The 26,073-nt window shown below is 32.1% G+C and overlaps 1 protein-coding gene and 1 long non-coding RNA gene across 2 annotated transcripts in view; one reads left to right on the plus strand and one right to left on the minus strand.

Annotated features, from left to right (window-relative positions):
* Nucleotides 1-26,073, plus strand: part of LOC114329580 (alpha-amylase) — a 412,355-nt gene that overhangs the window by 204,642 nt on the left and 181,640 nt on the right. The window lies entirely within an intron of this gene.
* LOC126879035 (uncharacterized) lies at nucleotides 15,465-25,861 on the minus strand. The gene is made up of 3 exons (XR_007695942.1): nucleotides 25,573-25,861; nucleotides 25,276-25,506; nucleotides 15,465-15,805 (listed from the first exon to the last, which is right to left on the minus strand). It is a non-coding gene; the product is annotated as an uncharacterized LOC126879035 (long non-coding RNA).

Here is a 26,073-nt window from a genome sequence, read left to right on the forward strand (position 1 = left end):
TTGTTTACTTTTACAGGTAGACGAAAGTTCTTAAACTGAGACATTTTTAGCTTTAAATTGGGAATAATTCAAACAAATTGTCAGATAGCTAACCGGGTGAAAGTCATCTCTGAATATGAAATATAATAAAATAATATAGGTACCTATTATTATGATAAAAGAATACAGGGTGAGTCATAAGGAACTGTACATACTCCTACCTGGTATGGAGGCCCCTATGGGAAATAACAAATGACCAATAAAAGGTGTCTGCTGCCATTGTTTAATAATATACACGGCAAGTTGTTAATTTTTACAGAAATTTGTATTCGTCATAATTTTTGAACGGTAAGATCGATATGTCTCTTATTTTGGTCAATCGTTACACTATTATCACCCAATCAACTGATTTATTCAAACTAGAAAAAAATCAGGTCCGGCATTAACAAATTAGTTCGTTTTAGTCTTAGAAAAAATTTCACCCTGTATACGGTTTTTGAAAACTCTAATAAGAATTTTACAAATTAGACAAGTAGGCAATTAAAATGGCGTATTCATTTTTTACCCACACGATTACTTAATTTTTTATTAAAAAATCAAATTTGACTATGAATTAAAAGTTTGGTGAAGTGAAGCATAGATTTAAAAAAAGATAACTTTTCTTGCAAAATCTATTTTTTTGAACAAATATTTAATTTATACATATTATGTATTATTACTTCCACAGCTTATGCTATACGTTGTAAATAATAAAACCCTTTCAGCTAATTTCCAGAATTTCAAAAGGAAGAGGTTGTTTTGAATAATACTAATACATCGCCCTGTATAGTATTTGTTTAGTGATTCATAGGTACTGTCGTTCTATTGAATTCTCAGAGTTTTATTTCACAATGCAAAATACACTAAATTTATTTTTTAAATTAACGAAAAGAAAATACATAATATGTAGAACATTGAACATAAACGGATTTATTTACATGTTTAAGTAAATTTAAGAATATGTATGTGTGTACAATTGTATACATACATAAAATAACTTAAGAAACAAATAAAACAATAAAACAAATTTTTTGAGATTTATAGCAGATTTTCGAAATGAAATTCACCTTTGTCGGACCATCAACTGTCTAATAGACCTCCTGAAAGTTAAGGGATAATTTCTAATAATGTTACAAGAATCACTAATTTTATCAATTAGTTCTTGTCGTGTATTAATATTTTCTCGATAAACCATTTCTTTCAATCGACCTCATATGGAATACTCGACAGGGTTAAAATTAGGTGATCTAGGTGGTCATGCATGAGGCCCTCCGCGTCCTATCCACCTATTTCGATAAGTTACATGAAGATGTTGACGAACAGCAACCGAGAAATGTGGTGATGCCCCATCATCATGCATAAAGTACATACCTCGGGCGGCTACATTGGCAAGTAGATTCGGCAAAATATTTTGTTAAATATGATAATGCAAAAAAGTACAAATAGTGTAAGAAACACAAAATAAATAATAACGATGGCGAACGAAAAGTCAAATTATGTACTCAAACAACGAAAATGTCAAATTATTATTTTTATACACATACAGTCGGAAAAATGAAAGAATACCCATGAACGAACATATAAAACATGCTGTATTTTCCTGTCACTGTGTCACAAAGAAAACTGACCGGCCCAAGTTCATGTAATAATAATTATTACATATATTTGCGCTGGTCAATTTTTTGTGTGACACGGTGACAAGAAAACACAGCGTGTTTTATATGTTCGTTCATGGGTATCCTTTCATTTTTCCTACTGTACATAGTATTAATACATGGTGAGAAGGTAGTGATGCAAAAAACGACGGGAAATCTCCAATATCTCCATTATCTCCAATACTCCATTGACATTTTTTTTTATTAAAGAAAATTTACCGCATCCACCAACAGGTTATTAGCGGCATTACTTGATAAACAAAGGTTAACAATGATTTTTAACAAATAACAAATAGCTAGATTTGGTACAAAAATATTGATTTAGATTAGATAGTAACACCCGGTTTCCGAAAGGATGATCATCTCAAAAATTATGTAATCGACGATTAACAATAGATTAAATGCGTCAGAAACGTCAACCAAACTAGTTTTACCAACAGTCGATCACCTGACAAAAGATTAATCGTTAGTTAACAGCCGATCATGAGTGTTTTGAGTCTACGAAAGGTCGATTAACCAGTTTCGCTTGTCAAACGGCGGTAAAAATGGACTGTTACCTAATCTGCGACTATCCGTCGATTAACGGGCTGTTTAAGAGTTTTTTTTAGTTTTTTAATTACTGTAATTAACAAATACCGGGAAAAAATTGTCAAATAACACATATATAAATGATATAAATCATATTATTCAATAAAAATAAGAATTTTTTATGGAAGAAATAATTTAAAATATTTATTTAACTTGCAGAACATGGATATTTCGGATATTTTTTATATTTGATTATATAATTTATATTTTTTTTCTTTTAAAAATGTAAGATAACAAGGATGCTAGACTCATAGAGCTATTTTTTGAGAGGCCAGAGCTCTAAAAAGCAGAACATAATGATTATAGCGATGTAAATAAGAGGGAAAACGTGTGAGAAATTATAGCAGCTAACTTTGAAGGCAATAAAACAGCCGGTAAATAAATTAAAAATAAATATAAAAAGTAAATATATAGACCAAAAACATAAATACGATTATAAAATATTATAGATCATAAATAAACTGTTTTATATCTCCAACTCTCGTCACATTACCTAGCCTCATTTTTAAAATGCTCTCGTTCAATTCTTGCTCCAAACAAAAGTGACAGTACGTAAGAGAGAATGCACCTTTAGAATCTAAAGATACAAGTTTGGATTTAGAGGTTAATATAATTGAAATTTTGAAGGATAACAGCCAATTGTGACAGTATCGCTACCAAATCGTATGTCAGTCATCGATTACATGATCTATGATCATGCAATTTTACAATAATTGTCGTTTGAGAAACCCATCACAGGTTAACAGTTGATCAAATCTGACAGCCGATTAGATGATCGGAGATTTGAATAACGTTTCGGAAACCGGCTGTAAGTCTTTTACTGGACAGTTTTCTCCTGATAAAGCTGGTAGAGTGTTCTATACGTAGGCGCGTTAGAACCGTTTGAATAAACCGTGAACTAGCATTTGTTTTCCACTGTCGTGTGTCTGGTTTTACTGATCTTAGATTAGATTTCGACAGAAACCATTCGCGTTGCCACTGACCAATCACTTTTTGTTAAAAAGAAAAGCGTTTTGAGATCATTACATACACACTCGCACACTAATTCAGAATTCCGCACTTAATGCTGCATTACGAGAAACTTCTGTCTGCCTCTTCCTTGCCGATAATTCCCATAATATGTGATGGGATCCATATAAATTTCGGAGTCGTGTTGTTTTCTTGTGCAATTTGTAGTTCAGTTTTTATTAGTTTCTCTAAAGGACTTTTAGGATACAGGTGCTGCATTGCAAGGAGAGAGTTGGGTGAGTCGGTGAGAAACAGAAATATTTGACAGGTTTAAATTATTGATGAAGGTTTTGGCAGGATATATCATGCCAAAAATGGATATATTGGAATGCGTTGTTTCTTCAAGTTTAGATGTCTTTGGATTCTTTCGAGTTGCTGTAGGTTTTGGTACTACAAATGGGTTTTCTTGAAGTGTAATGTCGATTTCTGGAGAGGCGACTTTACTTATAGAGCGTTTTAAATGAGTTTCTTTGTTTTCGGTCACTTCTGTATTTAGATTTGGTAATTTTGACTCAGTATGTTGTGAAAAGGTGCTTTGGTGTGATAATGTGGTTGGAATTTGATTAGATTGGGACGTTTCAGGTTGGTTAGTCGTACTGGTAAGGGTTTGCGTAGGAATTGATGCTGTTGCTGTTTCTGCAGCCGAATCGGCTACAGTTGTAGTATTTGAAGTTATAGAGCTTAGTGGAGTTTGTTGTGTCGCAGATATATTTGTAGGTTCGGTGCAGGCTGCTGCCACGTGTCCTGGTTTTTTGCATTTGAAGCAAACGTTTCCATCTTGAGAAAAGAATATTGTGTAGTTTGTGTTTTCGAATGCTATTGTTATGGCGCTTGGGATGGTTAAATTGTGAGGGCTAACATATACTTGCCGTCGAAAGCTTAGGATATGGCTGTACTAGGGAAGATTTGCGCCGATTTTTAGAAATGTTATGGGAGATACAAGATGTAGACCGATTTTTTGCAGTTCTTTTTCAAGAACATGGTGTGGAATGGACGGGCATACCTGTGACATAACAATTCTTTCGGCAGGTGTTATAAGTCGTCTAGCCTTTAAAAGTTCTCCTCGCATAGTGATTTGGCCATGGTTATCTAAAAACTCATCTAGGATATTTTTGTTCGCAAGGTACATGCAAACTCGGTTGTTGGAAAGGCGGGAGGCAAAAATGATATTTTTAGGTTGAACAATGTTACCGAGAGGGATTAGGTAGTCATGAAGTGGAGTATTTTCGATGGCACTGAAGACTAGTGCTAGCTGTCTTGAAGGGAATTTAAATTGATTTGTCACTGCTGAGTAGCTTTTCGGTGAAATTTGGTTTTGTTGAGATTGTTGATCCATGCTTGCTTCGGTGGAGATCATTTTAGAAGAACTGGTATCAACCGCAAGAGTGAGTGCGGCCCTGTCCCCTATTGGGAACGGAATCCAGTTTTGTCAGTATAAATCGCAATAAAATTGAAAATGTGTTTAAAATGTTACTGGTATACATATACGGTCATTGTACATTATAATACAATAAAACATTTACTATTTCAAAAATTTACGTGTATATAATATACCGTATATCACTTACTGCTTTTTTGTATGTACCACTTTCACAAAAACTTAACTTAGGTATATATAAATAAACTTTTATTTATATTTACTTGTTGAAACGACAAATTTTCTGCTAATTACTTTTTGATAACTAGGTACTTAGCTCGTCTTCGATACGATGTTAACGGTACAAAGGTTCAAACTCGAATCACTCCATTGACATTAATATTACACAAGGTGATGTTTTAGTATTATTCAAAACAACCTGGTCCTTTTGAAATTCTGGAAATTGGCTAAAAAGGTTGTATTATTTAAAGAGAATAGCACGAGCAGTGGTAGTATTATTACTTATAAATTAAATATTTGTTAAAAAAATAATTTTTGTAGGTAATAAAAGTTAATTTTTTAAATCTATGGTTCACTTCACCAAACTTTTATTCATAGTCAAATTGATTTTTTTATAAAAAATTAAGTAATTGTGTGGGGAGAAAAATAAATATTCCATTTTAATTGCCTACTTGTCTAATTTGTAAAATTCATATTAGAGTTTTCAAAAACCGTATACAGGGTGAAATTTTTTCTAAGACCAAAACGAACTAATTTTTTACAGCCATACCTGATTTTTTTCTAGTTTGAATAAATCAGTTGATTGGCTGATAACTAATAAATTAAATATTTGTTAAAAAAAATAATTTTTGTAATAAAAGTTATTTTTTTTTAAATCTATGGTTCACTTGACCAAACTTCTAATTCATAGTCAAATTTGATTTTTTTATAAAAAATTAAGTAATCGTGTGGGGAAAAAATCAATATGCCATTTTAATTGCCTATTTCTCTAATTTGTAAAATTCTGATTAGAGTTTTCGAAAACCGTATACAGGGTAAAATTTTTTCTAAGATCCCATCGAACTAATTTTTTAAAACCTAATTTTTTCTAATTTAAATATAACAGTTGATTGGGTGGTAATAGTGTAAAAATGATGACGAATACAAATTTCTGTAAAAATTAACTACTCGCCATGCATATTATTAAACAATGGGAGCAGACACTTTTTCATGGTCATTTGTTAGTCCCCATAGAGGCCTCCATACGTGGTAGAAGTATGTACAGTTCCTCATGACTCACCCTGTATAATCGTTGATTGAAATATATTAATCAACGATATAATCAAGTATATTTGTAGAATGTGAAAACCACATATTCAAATAGAGACCATTTTAAAAATCTTTAAACGCAGAAATAACGACACTGACAAAAGAAAAAAGAGAACAGCTTAAAATTTTAGAAAAAAAGTTATAAGAGGAACCAAAATCAAGGCCATGGATTATTACGAAGAATTACGGAATTGACGAAATAATGGAAAAATATAGCAACATTAGTAAATCAGTAAATGGGAATAAGGTGGTACTATGTAGCAATTCATTATCATAATAATTATGTTTGCTCATATCCCTATGCGGGGTCTAATTCCCTACTTAAATTTCTGTAAAAGTTTGTATCTATCGTGGGTCTTACCAGTATTAGTTCTCTTTTCTCTTCATGTACATGTTCTGCCCAACACCAGGTCTTATCTCCTAATCCTTTCACTAAATTTTAACTCTATTTATTTATAATTTTATCTATATTTATTAATGTACATATCCATCTAAGCATTCTCACTTTCGCCAATATTTTTTTATTTTTACTGCCAATTCAGTTTAACAATCAGTTCCATACACTACAGCTGGTCTTAATGCAGTATATACAATTTTCTCTTTAGCTTTATTGGAATCTTATGTTATCTTCTAACACAAAATACACCATTCTCGTCCTTCCACTTGGTACATGCTTCAAATCAAAAATCAAATTTATTTAGTCCTTTTACGCTGTAAACATACAGATTGGACGTGTCAAAATATATAATACGTATATAATAATAAGTAATGAGTTAAGTTAAAACTAAGAATAATAATTACAATTACATGTAACTATAAAATATAGTGTGTTAACATACACAACATACACATATAGGTCTGGATCCCACGTATGAAAAAAAGTTGATTAATAGCAAGCTGAAAATTTGTTAATAGCTTAAGGGTGTCTAGTCGGACAAACTTTGATATATGGGAACACTGGAACAGGGGAAGTTTTAATTGTGGAACAGGTTAAAAATTTGGAAAGGTCAGACCACGAAAACGACACATTCATGTATTTTGTCCGACAGAACAGACTTAAACTCTTCGAACAGAGATTAAAGTCTCATGCAAAAATCAGACTGCTATTTATCACCAAATGGGCATTTTAATGAGTGGAACATGTAGATATGTCAAATGACAGGAATTGTGACAGGTGATAAATAGTAGTCTGATTTTTGCATGAGAGTTTAATCTCTGTTCGGAGAGTTTAAGTCTGTTCTGTCGGACAAAATAACTGTGCCGTTTTCGTGGTGTGACCGTTCCAAATTTTTAACCTGTTCCACAATTAAAACTGCCCCTGTTCCAGTGTTCCCATATATCAAAGTTGATCCGACTAGACACCCTTAAGCTATTCAGCTTAAGTATATATATATCAGCTATATAATGTTCAGCTTGCTATTAATCAACTTTTTTTTCATACGCGGGATCCAGACCTAATAGTCAAAACACAGATAACAATACAAAAACACACATAACACAAAAAACAGTGATTATAAATAAATTACACTACACGTAGTTCTGAACTAGGCTGTCTTTAAATTCCTGAATGGAATAAAAACATCCATTTACCAGTAATCTTTCAAGTTTTTTCTGAAACAGAGTTGTTGAGTTTCAGCTCTTTAATTGTTCTGGTAGCATATTATATAACGAGATACCTGAGTGTAAAGGTGATTTTTTTGAAAAATTGTGGTATATTTTATTCAAAATAAAATTATCTTTATGCCTGGTATTGTATGAATGTAGATCCGAAAATTTCAACAAATTATATATCTTCTTAAACACATATGAAACTAATTTATAGATGTACGCTCGAGTGACTGCACATTTAGCATACTTTGCTCCCCTACCATTAACTCTCACCCCTATCCCCTCCCCCTTCACTAGAAACGTCATTTTTTAGTTTTACAACTACTATATTCCTAATTTTTTCAGATTTTCCTTAGAAAATCCGAGAAACAGGTTTTTAGGGGGGTTTCGGGGATTTACCCCGCTTTATAGACTTTAACATTAGATAAAATCAAGGCATTTTTATTGGTTATATATAATTTGAAGTAACTAAGTCCTCTATCACATTCAATAAGGGGAGAAACACGTTCAAACCTTCCAAAAACTTGGGGATATTTTGGGGGTGTTTTTTGGCAGTTTGAACCCATTTTTGAATATCCTAAAAAGGACTCAGTTACTTAAAATTTTATACTTATAACGTATAAAAAAAAAACTTGGTTTGATCTATTTTGAAGTGTATAAAATGGGGAAAATCCTCAAAAACCCCCTAGAAACCAGATTAAAGTATGGGAATGAGGGCATTTTGCCTATATTAACGGGAGGTGCCCTTTTATAAAAAATTATATCATAAGTAAAGTTTTGTTTATACAAATTTTACTAACCGATAATCCCGACTGAAACTACGGACAACTGACAACGTATGTATATCCAGGCGATTTTTTCGCGATTAAAAATAGATATAGAATTGTCATTTACACACTTGTGTAAGTGAATGCATTCTTCTAACCGCATTCAGTGGCGCACTAGGTTTTTTTGGTTCATTGAGTAATCTCAAGGTTGCAAGGCTGACATAACAACTGGTGGAATTATATTTAATATCAGATGTATCATTCTATTATTAAAAAAATATATGGCTTATTAAATTTAATGTAAATAAAATAATTTTAATGGATATTTTATATGTTTTGTAGAATAGTTCTTGAAATGCATATTGCAGCCTTGATACGTTTTTACGGTATATTGCGGTATATTTTTTTCTGTATTATATATTTAATTTAGATTATTAGTCAGATTATTTAGATTTATTTTGGCTTTTCACCATAAATAGATGACGGGAGAAATATCATAACTTGAGAAAAAAAGGAAATTCAAAAATTAAACTGATACGTAATACCGAAAAATCCAGATTATGATTAGGATTAATATTCGACCAATAACAAAGAGCATCGAAAAGTTTTGACAAAGAAGAGATGATCACAGAGTATTCACAACGATACTGATGTTTCATATGCTTGGGCTCCATCGTAACAAACGAGTAAGGATTCGACGAAGAAATTTAGAGAATGCTACAAGTACAGATGATGAAACTTGTAACAATTTGGAAAAACTTGACTATAACACTGCACACGAAATTAGCGACTGATAATTAAATAGCTAATGATAATAATTTAGGATTATGGCATTAATTATTTATCCCATAGCCACGTATGCATCCGAAACGTGTAGGTATCCTGAAAAAAACAAAAACAATTCAAATAGAGGCTTTTGAGATTAAGATGTACCGCCGCATTTTAAGAATATTCTAGGTTAACATTGCTCAAACGTATCAACACTAGGACAAATCGAAGTAAATACATAGATTTCTTGAGCAAATACAACAGAGATACTTTGCAGTATTTTGGACACATTCCCAAAAGAAAAAGTAAGATGAAAAATCTGGCAATCGAAAAAGTTTTGAATGAAAAAGACTTAAAGAGAAATCTCCATGGGTTGATACTGATACAGCGAAACTGAGACTGTCACATACACTATAAAATTTGTATCGAGATACCGATACTTCCGACAGGTATCGATACCGATTTCAACGTGAATTGGGCAATTTATAAATTGCTCACAACTACTACATTTGCATATTTTTATACACATATATGCAATAATGCATATTTCTCACCAGATCACTTTAAAGTTGTCACATGCAATATTTTTCATTTAACGTCAAATTGGTTCATCTCAACGCCACCTTATGCATGAATAAAATTTAGACAATTACTGCTGACTGAAGTAGTAGTTGCAAATAAATCGGAAATTGAATCGGATTGAATTAAGAGAAATATGCAGAAAAAAATTGTTTTAGTTGAAGCTGCTAGAAATGGATTAATGTTATGTACAAACAGGATTATCTGCCAATAAGTCATATCTGGCTAATTATAAAAATGTACTATTTCCGCAAATCGCCAGGAAATTTTGACATTCCTGTCAAAATTTCTTGAAGAAAAAGTCAGGACTTCCTTACTGTAAGGAAATGTCATTTCCTTACTGTAAGGAAATGATATTTCCGTACAGTTGTTAGTGTTCTACATAAATGATAGAAAACATTGTCAAGTTTGACAATTCAACCTCAATACGTTTCCATAGTAACCCAAGTAATTTTATTAGGAATTTCAAAGCACCATTTATTTGGGAATAAAATTATCGCGTTTTTTTTTAAATCAATCAATATCTGTCGAATTTTAAACGATTTGCGGAAAAATAGTATGTTTACCTCGTAGGAAAAGCCACATTCCTGGACTCTGTGTTGCTAAGTCTCGGCTTGCGCCTCGACTTAGCAATCTTCACAGTCGTCCAGGAATGTTAAGCTTTTCCTACCCGGTAAACAATGTACTATTGTGAGATAATTCAGTTTTACTTACATGATGGGCGTCTTTTTCCCTTAAAGGTTTTGAAGCCACTGGCGTATTGCGCACTAGATCTGTCTTCTGAGAGAAAAAGTGCACCTAAGTGCATACTGACCCAACGCCATCTGACGGATTTTTATATGAATATGGCGATTTGACATAAAAATAAATGGCAAAAAAGAAATTTTTTTAAACAAAGAACTCGAAAACTCGACTCGAAAATTAATCGAAGAATACAAAAAATGGGTATTAGAAGTTAACATAGATAAAACAATGTACGAACATCGGTGGCAACGAAGAGAATCTAGTTTCAAACGAGGGACAACACATTAAGTGCAACAATAAATATTCTTATTTAGGAGTAGAAACCACGGACGACAGCAAATCAGATCAGGCTATAAAAAAACGAAACATTCAAGGTAGAAAGGTCATATCTCAACTAAATAGTATTATTTGGGATCAACATATATCCAAAAAAAAAGAATGTGTGTGTACTTTGTACGCACGTAAGAAGTTATACTTCTATTATATGATTTAAACGATATTAATATACTTTTTATTTATATTTTGTTTAAATATTAAACTAATTTATACTTACTACTTCTCAAACATTTTTATTAGAACAGTGCCAAAAATTAAAATAATAAAAGAATAAAAAACACACAAACACATTAAACAAGCCACAAATGATGTCTGAACATTAATTCTCGAAAATTTTTCTAACTAAATACGTATTTTCTGAAAATACAATTATATAATAAATATACTTACAATCATAAAATTTATTAAAAAAAAACAAAAAAGAAAGTTTCTATAGGGACTCGAACCAGCGCTGATAAGAGCGGTTGGTATTGGAATTCATTCGCCTTCTCCGCTTAGCCACCGACACTATGTGTCATTATTTACGAAGATCGACTAACTAAACGGATTAAACTTGTGATATTTTGATATTTTGAAAATTGATCAAATTATTTTAATTTTGAATTGAAATGATTTAGAATTGAAAAAATACAACAAAACATAGAGTAAAAAAACAATATATTAGGTGAATATTGATAGAAATTTTGATGGTAATCAAATTATATATAATAATTAAAAGTATTACATATGGGCCATTCCACGAACATACCCCTGTTTTGGATTACTTGGACAACGAATATTTTACTGTGCAACATAAGAAGTACGAACGTAAATGGCGCTAATTATTATTCCAATAAACAACAATGTAATTTGCAATTTACTTTCGTTCTTCTTATTTTGCAAAGTAAAATATTCGTTGTCGAAGTAATCCAAAACAGGCGTATGTTCGTGGAATAGGGTATACTATGTATTTTGGCAGATCAAATAGGTAGGTTTATACTCATGATACATTAACAATTATTACGTACCTGTTGCTTTTAAAAACTATTTAAAAGTCACTACAATATTATAAACTTTTTTTGTTTCTGTCCTCACAACAATAAAACTAATATATTATACATTTGTTTACCTTTACCTTTACCTCCAAACCACAGCTGCCATATCGGATAATTTTTGACATGTCATTTGAACATCCAATCAGAACAAAGTTATAATGCGCATGCGCCGGGCTGATAGGTTTTAACATATAAAAAAATCACCCTCTATCGCCGGTAAAGAAGTATAACTTCAAAAAATAAACATCGAATATACAACACTATTATAAAGACCATAGTAATGTATGGAAGTGACGTGTGGCAGTTAAAGACAACTACTGAAAGAACACTACAAGCCACGGAGATGGACTACTGGAGACGTGCCGCAGGAAAATCAAAACTCGAAAGAATTAATAACCAACGTAAACGAGAGATTATGGGAGTCACACATAAGATTGTCGAAGATATAAGAGTACAACAACTAAAGTGGTAGGGACATGTGCAGAGAATGCCAGAACACCGTCTGCCCAAACATATTCTAGATTGGTCACCACATGGAAAGAGAAAAAGGGGCCGACCCAGAAAGAGCTTGAGAGAAGGAATAGACAGAGAGATACGAGAGAGAGGTTTAGACGAAGACCTTTGGGAAGATAGAGATGCATGGAGGTTGGGCATCGGAAGACATCGGAGCACTGCACCATACTGCTCAATCTTCACTGAACTGTAATTTAACCTGTTATGAAATTTTGTGTACGGATTGGATACTACCTATAATAATGCTGAGTAGTTACCATCATTACTGAGAGTTTAGTGCCTATAATTTTTAAGCTAAAGTATTATAGGTATAATCGGTTCGCTAAATTCAGACACAACTGGCTAATAATTTTAGTAGGTATTTTTTTTACCAATTTTACCATAATTGGCAAAATTACTAAGTATTTAGTAATTATTAACTATTTAGAAATTATTTTTTCGCCAATTTTACCAAATTGGCAAAATTATTGCTAAAATCACTAGCCAGTTAGTTGTGTCTGAGTTTAGCGAACTGATTATATGATATAGCCTAATAAAATAAAAAAAGTCAAAATGTAAATTCGTACAGGTTAAACCAAATTTTATATCAAAGTTTAGGTGGGTACAAAAGATATTTTCAAGAAAGTATCCAAATCATACAAGGGGATCATTGTTTAAATAATTAAAAAGGGGTCATTTTTGCAAAAAAAATACTTCTTTAACTGCTGAGGTAACTAACTTATTAATGAAGATCTATGGGATTTTTTTCTGCAAAGTTGAAGAGTAAATCTTTCACATAAGACTTACTAAATTAAATTTGACCCCCTATTTATTTAAATAATTGTATATAAAACTTTAAAAACAAATTTGCAAAAAATTATTTTTAACGTTTTAAATAAGCGCTATAAAATATCTTATTTTACAGACTAAGTTGCGCTATGTTACCAGTATTAAGCAAAAAAAAAAATTGGTCAAAAAATATTTAATATTTTTTGAAATATTGAATTTATTTATTAAATGTTACTATATTTTAAATTGCAAAAACGCGGTTGTTGCCAAAGAAATATTCACCTGCTTAAGATCTCATTATTTTTATTTTTATGTATATTTTCGATAAATGTATTGATAAATTCAAATTTCAATTAAACTCCCCCCTAAAATGGCATTTGAAAATTATTCAAATTTGTTTATAATTTGTTTTTTTAATAACGTCGCGGGGATAAGTATTTTGAAATGCCGTTTAGATAATTGGGGTCCTGGGAATTTTTTACTAATTAACAAAAAATTTTTTGTCGTTTTTTCTTCTTCTTTTTTTTTCTTGGAGTTATATTAATACGGGCCCTTTTAGGGTTAAATTTTATTAAGAATGTCGAATCTCTGAGTTATAGATTCTAGACCTAAAAATATTAAGAATTAACTAAAATCTCTTAAATAAAATGTGGCTACTTACATAGAAAGTATTGCAGAATCGAAAAATTTCGCTAAAATAGTAATTCCCTCAGTGGCGTAGAATTTGGGAAGGGTCAACCATTAACTATCCCCTGTCGTACGCCTCTGGTAGTAGCTAGAAACTTTTTTTTATCACAATTTAGTAGACTATATAGTACCCACAGTAAGTAGCCACATTTTATTTAAGTCATTTTAGACCAATCTTAATATTTTTAGGTCTAGAATCTACAACTTAGAGATTCAACATTCTTAATGAAACTTAACCCTAAAAGGGCCCGTAGTAATATAACTCCAAGAAAAAAAAGAAGAGGAAAAAAGGACAAAAAAATTATTTAAGTAGTGAAAAATTCCCAGGAACCCAATTATCGAAACGGCATTTAAAAATATTTAATCCCCGTGACGTTATTAAAAAAAAATTATAGACAAATTTGAATAATTTTCAAATGCCATTTTAGGGGGAAGTTTAATTGTAATTTGAATTTATCAATACATTTGTCGAAAATATACATAAAAATGAAAATAATAAGATTTAATACAGGTAAATATTTCTTTGACAACAACCGCGTTTTTGCAATTGAAAATAGAGTAACATTTAGTAAACAAATTCAATATCTCAAAGAATATTAAATATTTTTGGACCAATTTTTTTATTTAATACTGATAACATAGTGCAACTTCTCGCGTAAAATAAGATATTTTATAGTGCTTATTTAAAACGCTAAAAATCATTTTTTGCAAATTTGTTTTTAAGATTTATGTATAATTATTTAAATAAATAGCGGGAAATTAAATTTATTTAAATAAATAAAGAATAACAAAAAAATACATTTTCTTCAAATAAACTTTTTTATCCGATGACTAGATTTTGTGTAATTTTTGAACTACTAATGAAATAAAAAATTTTAGTAGTTCCAAAATGACACAAAATCTAGGCATCGGATAAAAAAGTTTATTTGAAGAAAGTGTATTTTTTTGTTCTTCTTAATGGCGGTACAGGCTCGTTTTTTTTTAATATTGTTTTAATTACAGAGTAATTTCCACATATTAATATATTTTGCAAATTGGGCTCTGTACCGCTATTCTTTATTATATTACGAATACGTGTGCCAAATATCTCGAAAAAATATTCAAAATTACAGCCGCAATCTTGGAACGCGTTTTCGCTACCTGTTGATCGCTACTGTTTCCTCTTAAATATTGTTTGTTTATGGAATATCTAAAGTGAATTTTAAATTCATTAAACTTAAAAAAAGTGGTCCCAAAGCATTTTACTGTAGAAGTCTTGGTTTCCCTTTTTGGAAAGCCTTCTTAAAGGCTCTCAACCTTCAAGGAGCCTATAGAAGGAGCAATATTTTCTTCTTCTATATTTGGCGTACGTTATTATTAATATCTTTCTCAGCTTATTTTCACGAGCAATATTAATCGATAAAATTTTAAATATTATTTCACTGTCAACTAACAATTTTCTCTTCCTTTTTCCCTCCCTGTATTTAGCCAAGTTCGTATCCTTCTTGAACAAGGTTGTCATCATGATTATGTAAGTCAATAACATGTCACTTAATTCATTATGTCATTACTTGTTTATAAGCATCAAGTAATTTCCTTGCAGCTGTAAACTGTCTAATTTTCTTTTTAATTGCTGATTCACGACGGTATTTATGGCCTGTAATAGGTGAGGAACTCACGCTGATAAAGTCCAGCTATTTGGTTGGCACATAATAAAAAAATCACAAATGGAGACAGAAATATAATCAAAATGGCTGGTTATAACTGAAAGGAATATTTACGTATATACAGGGTTATTTTTTGTGAGTTCTAAGTAGACTTTTTAGACAAACTCGACATAATTATTAATATCTAAAAATTTAGGGTAGGTATGGGGTTTTTCTTCTTCTTCTTTACGTGCCATCTCATCGACGAAGGTTGGCAATCATCAATAGTATTCTAACTTTTGACACTACATCCCGAAAGAGTTCAGTTAAGCTGCATCCAAACCATTCTCTGCCATTTCTCAGCAAGGACCTTTTTCTTCTACTTATGCTGCGCCTTTCTTGAACCTTTTCCTGATATTCTCTGAAAATTAATAATAAAATTATTATTTTAGGAGTTCATATCTGTCACTACGTGTTATAATATGACCTAAGTATAGGTCTGGATCCCGCGTATGAAAAAAAAGTTGATTAATAGCAAGCTGAAAATTTGTTAATATATAGCTTAAGGGTGTCTAGTGGGATAAACTTTGATATATGGGAACACTGGAACAGGGGCAGTTTTAATTGTGGAACAGGTTAAAAATTTGGAACGGTCAGACCACGAAAACGGCACATTTATTTTGTCCGACAGAACAGACTTAAACTCTCCGAACAGAGAATAAACTCTCATGCAAAAATCAGACTGCTATTTATCACGAAATATGCGTTTTAATGAGTGGAACATGTAGAATATGTAAAATGACAGGAATTATGACAGGTGATAAATAGCAGTCTGATTTTTGCATGAGAGTTTAATCTCTGTTCGGAGAGTTTAAGTCTGTTCTGTCGGACAAAATAAATGTGCCGTTTTCGTGGTCTGACCGTTCCAAATTTTTAACCTGTTCCACAATTAAAAATGCCCCTGTTCCAGTGTTTCCATATATCAAAGTTTATCCGACTAGACACCCTTAAGCTATTAACAAATTTTCAGCTTGCTATTAATCAACTTTTTTTCATACGCGGGATCCAGACCTATTTGCAGTTTTCTTATTTTGACGGAATCCAGTATCTCCCTGGGGTTTTTGGATATACCCAATTATTATAAAATATCTAGAGCCTCCTACCACTTCCAGTTACACCGGAAGTTGACCAAAACTCCTTTATTATAAATAAAAACTTCTGCACATTTTATGGGTTTTATTAGAAAAATTCAATAGAATTCTCTCAATATAAGATTGGATTAGACATCCTGCATCTTTCTAAATATTAGAATTACAATCATTTGGTTTAGTACAATTTTTCAACGAAAATTTTGTTTTCGTTAATAAATTCGCAAAGTCTCTTCTAGTAGAGGAGGAAAGTGTGCTAAATTTGCAATTATTAGAGCGTTATGGAGACCTATTGGGTTGTGAAGACGAGGTCCTAAAACCAAAAAAAGTTAAGTTAAATTTTCCATAAAGTGGAGGACTTTCCATTTTTAATTTAATTTTCAATTTCCAACAATCCTATTTTCCGATTATAGCGCCATCTATCCATAATTCGAAAAAATTTCTCAAATAAAAGTTACTTATTTTTACGTAGGGAATCCAAATCTGCAATAACAAATGGGGGCTCCTATTTAATATTATAAAGTAACCCCCACTCCACCTCCGTGGGGGGTCGTGTTTGGTGTCATTCGATAGATTTTTCAAAAATATTGAATACGTGTATTTTTCAGTTTTTCGATCTGATGTTCATTTTGCGAAATATCGCTGATTTCGGGTTTAAAATTTTAAATGTATTCCCCACCCCTCTGCGTGGGAGGTCGTCTTTGATATCATTTGATAGATTTTTGAAAAATATTGAAAACGTATTTTTTAGCTTTTCGATCTGACATTCATTTCATGAAATATTCGCTATTTTTTGTGAAATTTTGTGACTTACCCATTTTCTTATGCCCCGCTCAAACCGTCAGATTTTTGAAAAATAGGTACACTGTTTTGCATGCACTTTGCATCAATGAAAAGTTAATGTGACGAGAGCGCACCGGTGCATCTATCGCATTTTATCAAAAATAAACAAAACGCACCGGTGCGTTTTCCGCATTGAAAGGTTTTCTGACGATTTTAAGGTTTTTTAAGGATTGATTTTTTCCGGACCCCCTTAACGAACTCCCCTGTATTAAGAGCCAATATATGGTAGAGGTACATTTACAGGGTACAAATAATCTGACGCGCTCGAGTAACTGCAAAAATCCCCGCTTGGGTTCCCCCACCATTCGTTCCTTCGTTTGTGCGTTGCCACCCCTGCAATACTTAAAGCCGATCTACTGATGGATCCGAATGCAGTTTTGTCTCCTCCATCCAAATCTGCAAACGGCATTTTGATATCTTAAACCATATTTGAGATAACTGATCTCAAGTAAGTCGAAAATTGTAACGTCACAATCCTTCGAGTATATTATTCAGTTCGACTGATACAAATAAACGTCAAATAGAAATAAATAAAATAAATAAAGAATGTGTGTACTTTGTACGCACGTAAGAAGTTATACTTCTATTTTTATGATTTTAACGGAACAGATATATTTTAAATATTTTAATTGTATTTTTATTTAAATATTAAACTAATTTTAATACTTAAAACAATGCCAAAAATTAAAAATAACGCTAATATGTCATTTTTTTTATGAACTGAAGCGTCGTCCCCGCAATTGCTTTTCTCATGAGTAATCGTATAAACTTAAAAAAATGTCGTTTTTCGACAAAAAATTTATAATATAATTTTTTATGAGCTATCCGCTATAGCCTTTGTATTTTCGTCAAATTTGAAAATCATTAAAAATGGTAAATTCTCGACAAATAATGTTAATCCGTCATTTTTTGCAGAACTGGAGCGTCCCAGCAATTGCTTTTTTCTTGAAGAATCGTAGAAAATCTAAAAAACGTCAGATTTTCTACACAACTTTATACTTAACTCTCTTAACGTCAAATAGAAGTATAATTTATAACGTGCGTACAAAGTACACACCCATTCTTTTTTTTCTATATTAACCCGCGAGTAGTCGCGGGGTTAGATAGAATATTTTTTGATGATTTTAACTTCCAATCGTATAGTAAGATATTTGATCACGTGTTTAATTCTGTCCAATCAGATTAAAATTATACTGAGAATTATAGAAAATTACCGATAGAATTTTTTTAAGTAGATTGTTTCTGTTTAATTGCAACCAGTTTCCAAGTTTTGACAACTGTCACATTTAAGAAAATATCCATAATATACGTATTAAAAAATAATCTTACGAATATCACACGACAGTAAGAATAAATAAGAAAATAATGCTTCATTTTTACTCAAATTTGTTGCCATTGGGCAATAGACACGAGAGCCCGCAGGGGGCTATTGCCAGACAACAAATTTTCGAAAAACTGTCGCATTATTTTCAATTTATTCTCACTCTCTTGTGATATTATACCCGATAACTTGATGAAAAATTTTGCAATTTGGAAAAAATTTCGTAAGTACCTCGAGGATGGGTGTAGTAATGCGTAGGATTTTTTTATTCTTCTTTTTTTTTTTGTGAAATTTATGGCTTTGGGGAGAGCCAATTAGCTTTAATAATTGTTAGAAATAATATTTCTAACATAACAAGTAAATAAAAATACTATAAAATAAAAATTTCTTCGTATTTATATAAAATTAAAAAAATGTAAATTCGTATTTAAATTCGTATTTTGAGATAAAATCTAACACGCGACTATTTACGTTACAGAAGTGAGCGCGACTACTTCCGGGTTAATAAGTCCAAAAATATAAATATATAAAAACTACTTAAAAAGTCAGTACAACTATAAACTCACTTTTGTATCTGTTGTCACAACTTTTAAAACACAACTTAACAACCATAACCACAACAATAAAAATGACAAACATTCTTTAACCACAGCCGCCATATTGGATAATTGTTGACATGTCATTGGAATACCCAATCAGAGCAAACGTATGAAGTACCTGCGCACGGCACCAACAATTTTGATGAATTCGCGCACATTTACATTCACTTTTAATCGCGCCTAAAGAAGTATAACTTTAATAAATTTCATTTATTAATGTTAATTTAATAGGATTGTATCCAGCGTACCAAAAAAAGATATTAATAGCAAGCTGAAAATTTGTTAATAGCTTAATAGTGTCTAGTCGGATAAACTAACTGTTTACTAAATAATTGCTTAAACCACTAATATAGAACATGTTAAATGACAAAAATTATATTGGTTCCCGTCTTCCAGTGTTCCAGTGTTCCCTGTTCCAATGTTTTCGTACGTCAAAGTTTGTCCGACTAGACACAGTTCAGCTATTAACAAATTTTCGGCTTACTAATAAAAATCTTTTTGTACGCGGGATCCAGGCCTGTAATGTTAAATATATTTAATGGATGTTTTTTTAGTCGTGTCGCCAGGGGGGTACAACGGCCCCCTGTATTCAGATGGACTTACCCAAGTTTTTTTATGTATTTTGACCCGTAGAACACGAATTTTTTGGTTAACAGTTGATCCGGATGTCGATAAGATTGTTATAAACAAAGAAGTTGAGGAATTACATAACAGCGATTTCTCGCAAAACAAAACATGTTTTTGTATTTTTTGGGCCATTCTAACCGAAAAGTGTTCCTACAAATTTTTTCGTAGGATGCATAGTTTTCGAGATAAACGCGGTGGAACTTTCAAAAAATCGAAAAATTGCAATTTTTGTACCCGAATAACTCTTGATTAAAAAATAAAATAGCAATTCTGCTTACCTCATTTGAAAGTTCAAGTCAAAGTATATCGGTTTTAGTTATTTGCATTGCTAAAAAGTTATTATTTTATTGTTAAACAAATGTATAAACACCTAGTGCTGGAGTGATGTTTTCAATGATTTCTCATTTAAAATCGAACGAGTAGGTAGAGTAGGTACAAGTGCAAGCGAGGCTATTTCTACGTAGCATGCATGTAAACGCATGTATTAGGCACAGGAAACACTATGTGTTTATAGCTTTTTTTAGCAATAAACACATACATTTTTAGCAATGTATATATTCGAAACCGATAGAATTTGACTTGAACTTTCAAATGCGGTAAGCAGAATTGCTATTTTATTTTTTAATCAAAAGTTATTCGGGTTCAAAAATTGCAATTTTTCGATTTTTTGAAAGTTCAACCGCGTTTATCTCGAAAACTATGCATCCTAAGAAAAAACTTGTAGGAACATTTTTTGGTTAGAATGGCCCAAAAAATACAAAAACATGTTTTGTTTTGCGAGAAATCGCTGTTATGTAATTCCTCAACTTCTTTGTTTATAACAATCTTATCGACATCCGGATCAACTGTTACCCAAAAAATTCGTGTTCTACGGGCCAAAATACATAATAAAAACTTGGGTAAGTCCATCTGAATACAGGAGGCCGTTGTACCCCCCTGGCGACAGGACTATTTACACGCCATTCCAATCTTTTTAATTTAAGCTTCACATTCAGTTCAGATCGAACGATTATTGCAGAAAGTCAAGGGAAATATTCCTTTATATCTTCCTAAAGGCTCATGTGCTATGGAAAAAAACGGGAAAAGCGGGCATTCCACTAATATTCTCATGACCTAAATAGCTTCTATTTATGCTTCCCGATTGCCGGAGTTTGAATGATGACCTTAAACGGGTAAGACAATATGGAAATGGAGGAAATAAAACCGTATATTCGACAATAAGGTTGAGTTTTAAAGGTTATTAAACAGAGACGTACAATATGGGCTAGCGTTTTTATGTATAAATGCGTTAGATTGAATATACATACAGTTCGTTATTTCCATATAGACATTTTCTTGACACCGATACTTCCAAAGGGCTAAACTAAAGTCGTAAAAAAATTGTATTGTATTGATTAAAGGTGTACTCAAACATTGGCAAGTTTTAAGAAATTTAACCACTTTGATGTAATTTTTTAATGAATGTAGTTATCTTATGTTTTTACTTCAACTAAATAGTTGGAATGTGTTGGACTCTGGAATATACACATCAATCTGAACACAAAAATTATTATTATTAAACAAAAATGAAAACAATGGTAATGAATTATTGGTGTAGATATTGCCAACTCACTATAAAAGCTAGAATAAGCAATCTTGAAATCTGAGAGCGTATGGGCATCGTCATCGACATTCTGAAGGGTATAGAAATGAAATGGTATGGCCAAGTCAAAAGGAGAATGTACAAAGATGGCAAAAACAAATATTACAATAGATCCCCACCAATCTCAAGAAAAGGAGTGGACCAAGAATAACGTGGAGATAAGAAGTAAACGTTTCAGTCAAATGTACAGGTCTACAGGGGTCTACAAGGATCTCTCATTGTAGAAAATCTATCTCATTTCACCTCACGTCAGGAAGACATGTAGTAGCTCGAATTGAAATTAAAATTCTGTTTATCTACGAATATAATATATTGCATAATTTATAGCATATTATGCTTGTGTAAGCTAGTAATGACCTCTATGTGAAGCAGCAGGAAGTGTCAGGGAACTTCTCTTCGATGACGAGTTACATGAACTGCAAATTCAAGTTATCTGGAAGCTATTGGACGATGTTAGTAATAACCTTATGATCCGAGAATACATCTACAGTTCACCTTGCAATAGGGCTTTTCATTCACAGTCATTTGTTTAGAGCTTCTGTCATATGTCGTATAATCCGTATATATTAATATTATACATAGATTATACAACATATAACAGAAGCTCGAAACAAATGACAATCGATGAAAAGCCCTATACTCCATCTTTTGTACTCTTTCATCATCAAGGCTTTTCATTCCCGATGGAATGTTTGCCGATTCGGCAACCTCTCTGATTCGCTTATTGCGGTGAATCACTCCGCATTTTTCTTGTATATTGTCAAAGTTTGTTGTATGACTTGGCTTTCGTTACAATTTTCTTCCACTTATTTCGATATGTGTATAGTTCCTTCCAGATTCTCATATTCAAGATTTTGATGTTCCTCATGTTTTATTGAGATTCATTTCCATTTTTAAATTCTGTATCTCTTTTTGACAAATATCTATTAGTTTCTGCATTTTCTCTACTGTGGCTGTGATTCAAACTATCTCATCAGCGTACCTATATAAGAAGGGAGTTGATCTTTATTGCATTTATAATCATTATATATAGCTTTTATTATTACATTATAAACCGCTTTACTTTCAACATTGTATAAAACACCTCCCGGGCCAGAGAAGTCGTATTAGTGGACGTGGATATGGTGTTTTAATTACTTCAGAAGACAGCTCTCTAGGCAACGGTTCTAGGATCAGCTAGACCTTTAGCTCATTATGTACATTATGTACATGGTAATCATATAATATCTCAATAAAACAAAACTTATGATAATAAATGAAGATGAGAAAAAAAAAGGAATACTAATATATCAAAAATAAGTAACGCAACAAGTAATAGAACACGTATATACATTTGAATATTTGGGAAATGTAATAACAGATGATGGGAAAATGGACATGGCAATAAGTAATAAACTGAAGAAGGTTACTAACGTGTATTAGTCTTTAAATAATACAATTTTTGGTAAGTCAGAAAGAGACAACAAAAGTAAACTAAGAGTTACACAACAGCATAGTAAATCCGATAATTACACATGGGGCGGAAACATGGATTGTGCAAAAGAAGCATGAATCAATGATAAATGCGGCTGAGATGGAATACATGAGAAGAATAGCTGGAGTTACGAAGTTTAATAGATTCAGAAATAAAGATATAAGGAGAGAGCTGGAACAAGAAGCGATAATAAGGAAGATTGAAAACAAACATTTGAGCTGGTTTGGCCACATACAACAAATGAAGCAAAAGAGACTAACAAAGAAGCTACAGGAAGCCAAAATGGGAAAAAATAAAAAAGGGAAGACCGTGGAAGACCTGGATGGACTAGATCCAGGATATATGTGAAAGGAGACACATGAGTACAAGAGATATAAAAAACCTGGCCACCAATTGAAACATATGGAAGAAATGTATAAATGGCGGAACCGGACATCCGACGCCCCGAAGGGCACAAAGGATTGTGAGAAAGGAGAATAAGAAGATGTTTCCCATGACCTAGTCCTCTCGTCTCTCTCTGGGCCTTCCCCTTGGTCTTTCAGGTTCTGGCTTCTATCTGGGTACCTTCTTAATCAGTAGGTCGTTTTTATTTCTCTCTATATATCCTACCTAATAATATATCTCTGCACTTTAATAAATATAAGTATATATTTTCCCTTCATTCTGTCTGTGGTTCAGTCTTCTCCTCATTTCTCCACTTTTCTTCTTATAAGAGCCATAATTCTTCTGAGTATTTTCCTTTAGAATAATCTTAATTTTCTTATCTTTATCTGTGAAATACATTGCCTCAGCTGCGGATGTAACCACTGGTCTGATTGCAACTCTTTATATTTTCAGTTTTGTATTTCTGAATAATTTCTTGCCGTTCACTAGTCTATGATATCTCCAGTATGTTTTGTTGCCTGCTAGTATTCGCTCCGTTACTTCTTCACTTTTCTTATTTTTGTCATTTACAATAATTACTCCCTAATACTTAAATTGTTGAACTCTTTCAAAAGTGTAGTTTTCTATCTCGATTTTTGTCGTCTTGTTATCTTCTCTTCTAGAGCAGAGTAGATATTTTTTCTTCGTCAATTTCTAAACATATTTTCCGTGCTTCATTTGCCAGGGTTGTTACTGCTTCTTTTAATTTTCCTGGCCTCTTCGCCTAAGAACTATATCATCTGCATAAGCAACTATTTCTGTTGAGGAGTATATCGATCGGATGGACAAGAGGTCACGAAGGCTGAAGCAGAAGGATCAGGACGATATTATCTTTAGATGGAATAAGGAATGACCGAAGATGGAAAGGTCCAATCGTTTACATTGACGAAACAAAGACCACGTTGCTCAGTCGAAAGAGATGTGGGCATGGTTCTTTAGGTTGGGCTTCTGTTACAATGAAAGATGTTAAATGAATAAATAATGATATGCGAATAGAACTAATGAAACGACGATAGACAAAAGATAAATAGATAACATTAACTGATGGTTTGACTCATGGACTCTAAAAAAAACGTAAATGCTGAATACACAAACGAAAATATTGGGCGCCTGGAGTTTTGACCGCTAAACTCTCAAAGGAAAAATTAACGAAACATAACACAACAATAGAAAAATTAGCAACACTGCTACGACAAAACAACATTTTTCTAGTCTTGAGCTGTAAATAATAATTAAATAAAATACAACATCGTACACTTTAATAAAACATTTATTAAAATACTCAATGTAATCTCTTAATACTCACATAATATATGCAAATGCAGCATAAAAAACGCCAACCACCAAAAATAAAAATTACACAATAATCATTAAAAAATGGTTAACAAATTGCATATAAATTGGTGTATTCACCAACACAATAAAACCAACAAAATACGAAATTTAAAATGTAAGTGAACGAATAACTCTTATTCAAAACAAAAAAATTAAACTGAATGGTTACCCAAAAAAATTTAAAAATCGATACTCTAAATAAAACTTAAAATCTTACCGTTCACTTACAAACAATAAAAAGGAAAGAGCTCTTTGCTTAAATCAAAAATTAATACTTAACAGTACTCTCAATATAAATTTACATAAAAAATCTGAAAAGTTACGCATATTAAACTCAAACTCAAAAGTCTTTTATTTACATGTTCATCTACTTTGAAATAAAAGAATAGTCAATATTCACGTAAATCAAATAAAACTCAATGTCCCGATAAGAATTACCCCTTGTCACCAAATATACACTAAAATATCTACTAACCTACCTCACTTTAAAAACAGGTAATGTTCGACCACATGGCAAGGTCGCTGGCCTCTTAGAAACATTAGGTCATGTCCACACAAGGCAGAAAACAGGTAACCAAAGGTAGCGTGACAATAGGACCTCCACCGAAGCAAAATTCGCGTTAGCGTAATTAGAATAAGAGGATAAGGTGCTAGATCGAGATGGAGTATAATGCGGACTTAGATAGAAGGTGGAAGGTGGAAGGTGGACCCTTTAAAAAATAGAAAAACGCAATTGTATTGGAAGCATTTATAAAAGATATTTTTTTTAATCTTACCGACACAAGTCGGGTCTACCAAACCGATGGCCACTGGAAATCACATTACTGCACTTTATCAAAACTCAACTCACAAATGATGCCGAATTTTAAGAATTCGTGCTTTTTATGAACATTAAGCGTCGTTTTGGGTGGAGTGGGGTTTTCCAGCCAATGGAAAACTGTGTGAAATATTTAAAAACGGATTTGTTAACACTCGAAAAGGGCTTAGCAAACTGAGACTTAAGCAAAATGAGTTATGGCTCGAGGGTAAAGCATTAACGACTTAGTTTACCTAAAAGCATATTAAATCCTCACATTTTGCCTGAGAACGCAGCTATCGATACATGTATTTCTAAGAAAAACACGCCGATAGAGACTCTAAAATCTAATCAGTTAAGATAAAATCCATGAAGTAAAGGGGGACCGGATTAAAATCTACACTGGGAAAACTTAAACGTTACAGGAGTGAGCTATAGTTCATTTAATTCCGCACTCCTGTTTCTATTGTAATTGATTTTG

Source organism: Diabrotica virgifera, chromosome 1 (assembly GCF_917563875.1).
Source record: "Diabrotica virgifera virgifera chromosome 1, PGI_DIABVI_V3a".
Classification (NCBI taxonomy): Eukaryota; Metazoa; Arthropoda; class Insecta; order Coleoptera; family Chrysomelidae; genus Diabrotica; species Diabrotica virgifera.